This window comes from Triticum urartu, chromosome 1A (genome assembly GCF_056163025.1).
Source record: "Triticum urartu cultivar PI428250 chromosome 1A, HENAU_Tu73, whole genome shotgun sequence".
Classification (NCBI taxonomy): domain Eukaryota; kingdom Viridiplantae; phylum Streptophyta; class Magnoliopsida; order Poales; family Poaceae; genus Triticum; species Triticum urartu.
The window spans coordinates 557,323,950-557,330,949 of record NC_141873.1 but is presented as its reverse complement, the minus strand read 5'-3'; positions in this window follow the sequence as shown (position 1 = coordinate 557,330,949).

Genomic DNA, 7,000 nt, shown 5'->3' with positions numbered 1-7,000 from the left:
TCTAAAGCCTCTTGGGAGAAACAAGCGTCGCATAGAACTGTCCAACGACGCGTGTGGTTCATGGCACTCTCCACTTCAGAATTTGTGGCAGACAGCCTGTCCGCATCCTCTGTCGGAGGAGCTTCCGGTGCGCGCCTTGTGCTCGCCTCCGCTTCCTGGCCAGACGTTGGAGCCTGGCTGGTGGAGGCGCGATTGGCAACCTCTCCGGATGTAGTCCGGCGAGGTCTCTTCGTTCTGAAGATAGCACGAACGTTAATATGCCCTGACAGGATAACACCAGGGAAGCAGAGGGTGCGCTATACCTTTGCGCCGGCATCTCAGTCCGGACTACATTCCTTTTCGCCCCACGGGGCCCTGCGGCCCCTCGTTGGCTAGCCGCCGCAGGTTCGGCCTCTTGCCTCGGAAATCTCCCCTACAAAACACGGTTGTCGTCAGAAACACTGGAATACGTGAGAACGGAATCTCTCTCAAGGGAATGAGACTCCGGTTTCTATCACCTGGGAGGCCGGGATTAACCCTGGGTAATCAGCCGTGATGGCTACGAAGGTATTGTCCTTGCTTAGCTGATGGAACACCCCGTCGATAAGCTCCACCGATATGTCCGGATCCTCTTCGGAGTCCGGATCGAGGGACCGTTCTGGGTCCTCGGGCTGTGGAGGGCGGCTGTTTATATCCTTTACCACCTGTCGCAGTTCCTGCATTGAAGTCGTTAGACTACATATCTAACCGTGGGAGTATAAAACAAACGGGCAAGCGCAGTTGTTCACTTACCCAACTTGGAGGATCGTACATAGTAAATCCAGCCTGCGGGCTGATGCGGAGGAATTCCTCCTTTTCTCCCTTATACAAAGAGGATAAGATCTTTACTAGAGCGGCAACTGAGGCCGGCCCCTTACGACCGTAACGGGTGGCGTCATCCTCCCCGTTGAAATCCCACATGGGGTGGCCTCTATATTGAAGTGGCTGCACCCCCCGCATAATGCATGCGGCCATGACTCATCATGGTTAGTCCGGAATGAGCCAACAGTCTTATTCGGCCCATCAGGTAAAGGACGTCTCTGTCGCTTTCTCTCTGAGAGCTCCGCGGACGCCAGCTCAAGCGTTTCTTCAATGGAGCACTGTTGAACTCAGGGAGGCCGACCCGTATAGGGTCCGGTAGCGGGACGTCATCTATGTAAAACCATTCTGAAGGCCAGTCCTCGGACGCCTTCTTTGGGGTTCCGGATAGGTATCCGGTCCCGGCGATGCGCCATACTTCGGCTCCGCCCACTTGGTATATAGACCCCTCTCGAGAATGGGGCACCAGGCAGAATAACCTCTTCCACAGCGCGAAATGAGCCTCAACGCCTAAAAATCGCTCGCAAAGGGCGACGAAACCCGCAATATGTAATACGGAGGCGGGCGTGAGATTGTGCAGCTGGAGGCCGTAGAACTCCAGAAGCCCGCGGAGAAATGGGTGAATTGGAAACCCCAATCCCCTTATTAGATAGGGGACGAGGCACACCCGCTCTCCTTTAGAAGGATTGGGGGTGCTCTCCGCTTGTTTTCCGCCATTTTAGGTGGCGAGACCGGCTCGGACCGGGACCATGTATGCCTGAGGGAGAAATCCCTTGGCCTGAAGCGACACTAACTCGCTATGCGGGATGGTGCAACTCTCCCAGTCCCTGGGTTTGGGACCGGAGGGGCGAGGGGAGGAGCTGCGATGGCTGGTCATGTTGGAATGGACCTTTGCTGGAAGCGCTCTGATGATAACTCGCGGAGAGGAGAAGATGTGGTTTGGACCTAAATCCCCATCCCGTTAAACAGGCGACTCGTTTATACGGCTAGGGGTGTGGATGTAAAAACGCCCTGGCTTTTCGCATTCGTTTGACACGTGGAAGACGGCCATTATTGGGCGTGGGAGCCGAGGAGTGCTACATTACAAAAATTGGACATTATTCCTACAGGTACACAGGATTGGGAGAAGAACCCGCCTTGCAATGCCGAACAATATGTGTGCCGGACTCGTCGTCATTGAATCCTGGTTCGGGGGCTATTGAGGGAGTCCTGGATTAGGGGGTGTTCGGGTAGCCGGACTATACCTTCAGCCGGACTCCTGGACTATGAAGATACAAGATTGAAGACTTCGTCCCGTGTCCGGATGGGACTTTCCTTGGCATGGAAGGCAAGCTTGGCGATGCGGATATTCTAGATCTCCTACCATTGTAACCGACTATGTGTAACCCTAACCCTATCCGGTGTCTATATAAACCGGAGGGTTGTAGTCCGTAGGCAATCAACTCCATATACAACAATCATACCATAGGCTAGCTTCTAGGGTTTAGCCTCCTTGATCTCATGGTAGATTTACTCTTGTACTACCCATATCATCAATATTAATCAAGCAGGACATAGGGTTTTACCTCCATCAAGAGGGCCCGAACCTGGGTAAAACATCGTGTTCCCTGCCTCCTGTTACCATCCGGCCTAGACGCACAATTCGGGACCCACTACCCGAGATCCGCCGGTTTTGACACCGACAGATGGCTAACTAAATAAAGATGGAAAGACATAGTTCAAAATATGATGACTATGTAAACAGGATGACATGATACAACTATATAATGTGTTTATTAAATAGGTTGGCATGCCATAATTCACATACATGCCGCCTATGGAAACATGATAGCATGATATAATTCACAGATAGAATGCCATAATTCAAAATATGATGACTGTAAACACTAAACAGGATGAGATGATATAACTATATGATGTCTTTATTAAATGGGTTTCCATGCCATAATTCAGATAGATGTTGTGTATGTAAACATGATGGCATGATATAATTCAAACATATGATTTATACAATAATTAAGTAAGCAGATGACAATCCATATATGATGTAAAAACTAAGCAATGCAAGACAACATGCATGACATGGGTAATATAGCCCTGCCAAGTTTGACCATAGACCTCAGGGGAGAAATAGGACTGGTCATCAGTCTCTAAATCCTCCTCTGAGGAGTTCTCTGTAACCAGCAAGATGTCTGCTTCAGCAGGTAGCATTGTCTACTCTGAATACCTTGTTTTCACTCCAGATACTTTCATCACCACTTCAATTGGCTGATGCATAGGAAGAGTAGTTGAATATACAAACGTTGTCGACAAATGGAACACGTAATACAAAAAAAATGATAGCATGATATAATTCACATACATGATGATTGGCTAAACAGCATGGCATTGCATAATTCACATATATAATGCCTTTGCAACAAGATATCATTGCATAATTCACATATATAATGTCTTGCAATAAGATGGCAATGCATAATTCACATATATGGTAGTTAGACACTAAACAGGTGGCATTCACACAAAGCATGTCTAAACTAATCAAATGACATAGCAATGCAAGACACCGTACGCATGATATGAGCAACATAACCCTGCCAAGTTAGGTCATACACCTTGGGGGGGGATAGGACTGGTCATCTGTCTCTAAATCCTCCTCTGAGGAGCTATCCGTAACCAGCGAGATATGGGCTTCATCAGATAGCATAGTCTGCTCTGAAGACCTTGTTTTCACTCCAGAATTTTCCATCACCGTGTCAAATGGCTGATGCACATGAAGAGTAGTTAAATGTACTAACATTGTTGACAAATGTAATACGTAACGAAAAAAAAGGATGGCCTGATATAATTCACATATAAGATGACTGGCTAAGCACGATGGCATTGCAAAATTCACATATATGATGCCTGGCTAAACAAGATGGCGTTGCATAATTCACATAAACGATGAATAAACTAAACAGATGGCATTCACACAAAGCATGTCTAAACTAAGCAAATGACATTTGATGTATAAAGTAAGCAATGCAAGGCACCATCTGCATGATATAACCAAAATCAGCATGGCAAGTTAGAGCGAAGACCTCAGGGGGTAAATAGGAGTGGTCTTCTCCTTCTGAATCCCCCTCAGAATAGATATCTTCCTCTCGATTACAATCCGAAATGGGTGGAGGGGGGCTGCCTTTGTGCCTACCATGGAGCGACATCTGCATGAAATTTTATTGCCACGCAAGGCTCGTCTCTTTTGCTCTACATGTTCAGTTCCATTGTGTACAATAAATGACATGCATAGGAATAAAACATAGTGAGATTGTGTAAGGAGTGCATGCAGAAATCGAGAGTGATGGCAGAAACCTGTGGATAGACCCAAAACCAATGATAGCAGGCAGATAATGTCTTCAGTTAAAAAATACAGATAATGGCTTCTTTATTGTTTGTTTCCCACCCAACATGAAACTCATAGTAGACACTAGAGATTAACCAGATAGTAGATAGATACTATTGATTGCGGCTCCTATATGTACCCCACAACAATTTAAAAACTCAAGTTTGACCATTAGTTTGGAGCTGATTCGGAGTCTAATCGGTGAACAGGACGATAAAGTAGCTTGTAATATTAAGCGATGCATAACGTAAGCAGACAAGAAAGAGTGCGACCTCTCTTGCGGACCCGTGTAGTCCTCGAGGTCATCTGTTCGGTTGATGATGGTAATGCAGTTGTCATGGCTGCCCGCGGCAGGGAAGAAGATCTGAGGCGGCGAAAGACAGTCTGGAGGCCGGATCCCTGCTATGCTGGACCCTTCTGTCGTTGGAGCAGCTGAGCTGGGGTGGATGACGACGCAGCAGGAGCGGGAAAAACCACACAAGGTTTTTCTTTGACAACTATCTGTAAGAGAAGTAATTCTATAAGGGCCCGTTTGAATTGGAGGATTCTAACAACGCAGGGATAGGAAATACACAGTAATAGGATAGGTATGCACGTGAAAAACAAAGAATTTAAAAACACATGATTTCTGCCAATCTGGGTGTTTGATTCACAAGAATTGGAAGATCACAGGATACAAAGAAGCATGGTGAGATTAAGTCAAACCACAAGAAAATGTACGGTTATAATGCTATTATGCTACTATCTCTTAGTCTTGTGCTTCATGAATAGGAATTTGAAAAGGAGGACAAGTGGATATTAAAATTCTTACAGTTTTTCTTTTAAAGAGACACTAAAGGAACAAATCCTATAGTTTTCCTTTGCTCCATTCCTTTGAACCAAATGCATGAATAGTAGTATCATAGGAAACTTTCCAATTCCTATGTTTTTCCTTCAATTTTCCTTTCAAGCACTGGCGATTCTAGTAGGCAGGCTTGAGCAAGGAAAAGCCTACAGTACATTTTTTTGTGCTACTTCTACTACTTTGGACCCAGGCCACTGCCCTACTAGCTCAACTCCTAGTCCCATCGACAAATGCACAGCTCAAACGTGCAGAGATAAATAATGATGGCGTTCAAGAGAGTCCATCACGGATAGCTAAGTAGCGTGTAACCTCACTACTTGTCATATAGTAGGAGAAAATAATCGTATTTCACGTTACTACGTGTGCTCAGAGGACAATATATATAATATGTAGAGTAAAAAAGAGATGCAACAAGTGTACAACCTCTTTGGCGAAGCGATGTCGATCTCAACGTGATTGGGTTGGTCGGTGAGGATGCTCCGGCTGACTTGGCTGTCGGAAGAGGGGAAGAAGATCTTAGGCGTCTGGATATGGAACCCGGGGTACTACTCCGCTGTGATGGAGGGTTTCATCGTTGGAGCAGCTCCGCTGAGTTGTACGACGCCGAGCTTGAAGCAGGACAAGAGAGACAACATTAACCTGAGTGGAATTCTAATAGCATCTCCAATAGATGACGTAAAATACATAACCACAAAGTGCTAGATGTAAAATACATCAGCCGCTCATCTCTGAACTTAACTGTCGAAACTGAATTTAATTGTCGAAACTGAAATTAACTGTCGAAAGTGAATTTTACTGTCGAAACTGAACGCACTAGTAGCAGAAAAGCAGTAGCAGCAGTGTGTGCAAAAGCCAGGGCAGCTGGTCATGTAGCAGCATCAGTCGACTGACACCACCGGCCAAACCGCCGTCCCCCGCCGGCCGTGCGCCGCTCCGTCCGCCTTGAAATCACTCCCCACCGCCTGTCTGCCACCGCCCCAACAATCGCTCTAGCCCCCCGTGCCGAGCCTTTTCTCCGGCAATCCCCACACTACCGCCCAACAACTGCTGACGACCACTGCTACCTCTTGAGCACTGCATTGGTTTTCCCTTGAAGAGGAAAGGGTGATGCAGCAAAGTAGCATAAGTATTTCCCTAAGTTTTTGAGAACCAAGGTATCAATCCAGTAGGAGGCTACGCGCGGGTCCCTCGCACCTGCACAAAACAAAAAAATCCTCGCAACCAACGCGATAAGGGGTTGTCAATCCCTACACGGTCACTTACGAGAGTGAGATCTGATAGATATGATAAGATAATATTTTTGGTATTTTTATGATAAAGATGCAATGTAAAATAAAAGGCAATGAAAATAACTAAGTGTTGGAAGATTAATATGATGAAGATAGACCCGGGGGCCATAGGTTTCACTAGTGGCTTCTCTCAAGAGCATAAGTATTTTACGGTGGGTGAACGAATTACTATTGAGAAATTGACAGAATTGAGCATTAGTTATGAGAATATCTAGGTATGATCATGTATATAGGCATCACGTCCAAGACAAGTAGACCGACTCCTGCCTGCATCTACTACTGTTACTCCACACATCGACCGCTATCCAGCATGCATCTAGAGGATTAAGTTCATAAGAACAGAGTAACGCCTTAAGCAAGATGACATGATGTAGAGGGATAAATTCATGCAATATGACAAAAAAAACCCATCTTGTTATCCTCGATGGCAACAATACAATACGTGCCTTGTTGCCCCTACTGTCACTGGGAAAGGACACCGCAAGATTGAACCCAAAGCTAAGCACTTCTCCCATTGCAAGAAAGATCGATCTAGTAGGCCAAACCAAACTGATAGACTTGCAAAGATAACCAATCATACATAAAAGAATTTAGAGAAGAATCAAATATTGTTCATAGATAAACTTGATCATAAACCCACAATTC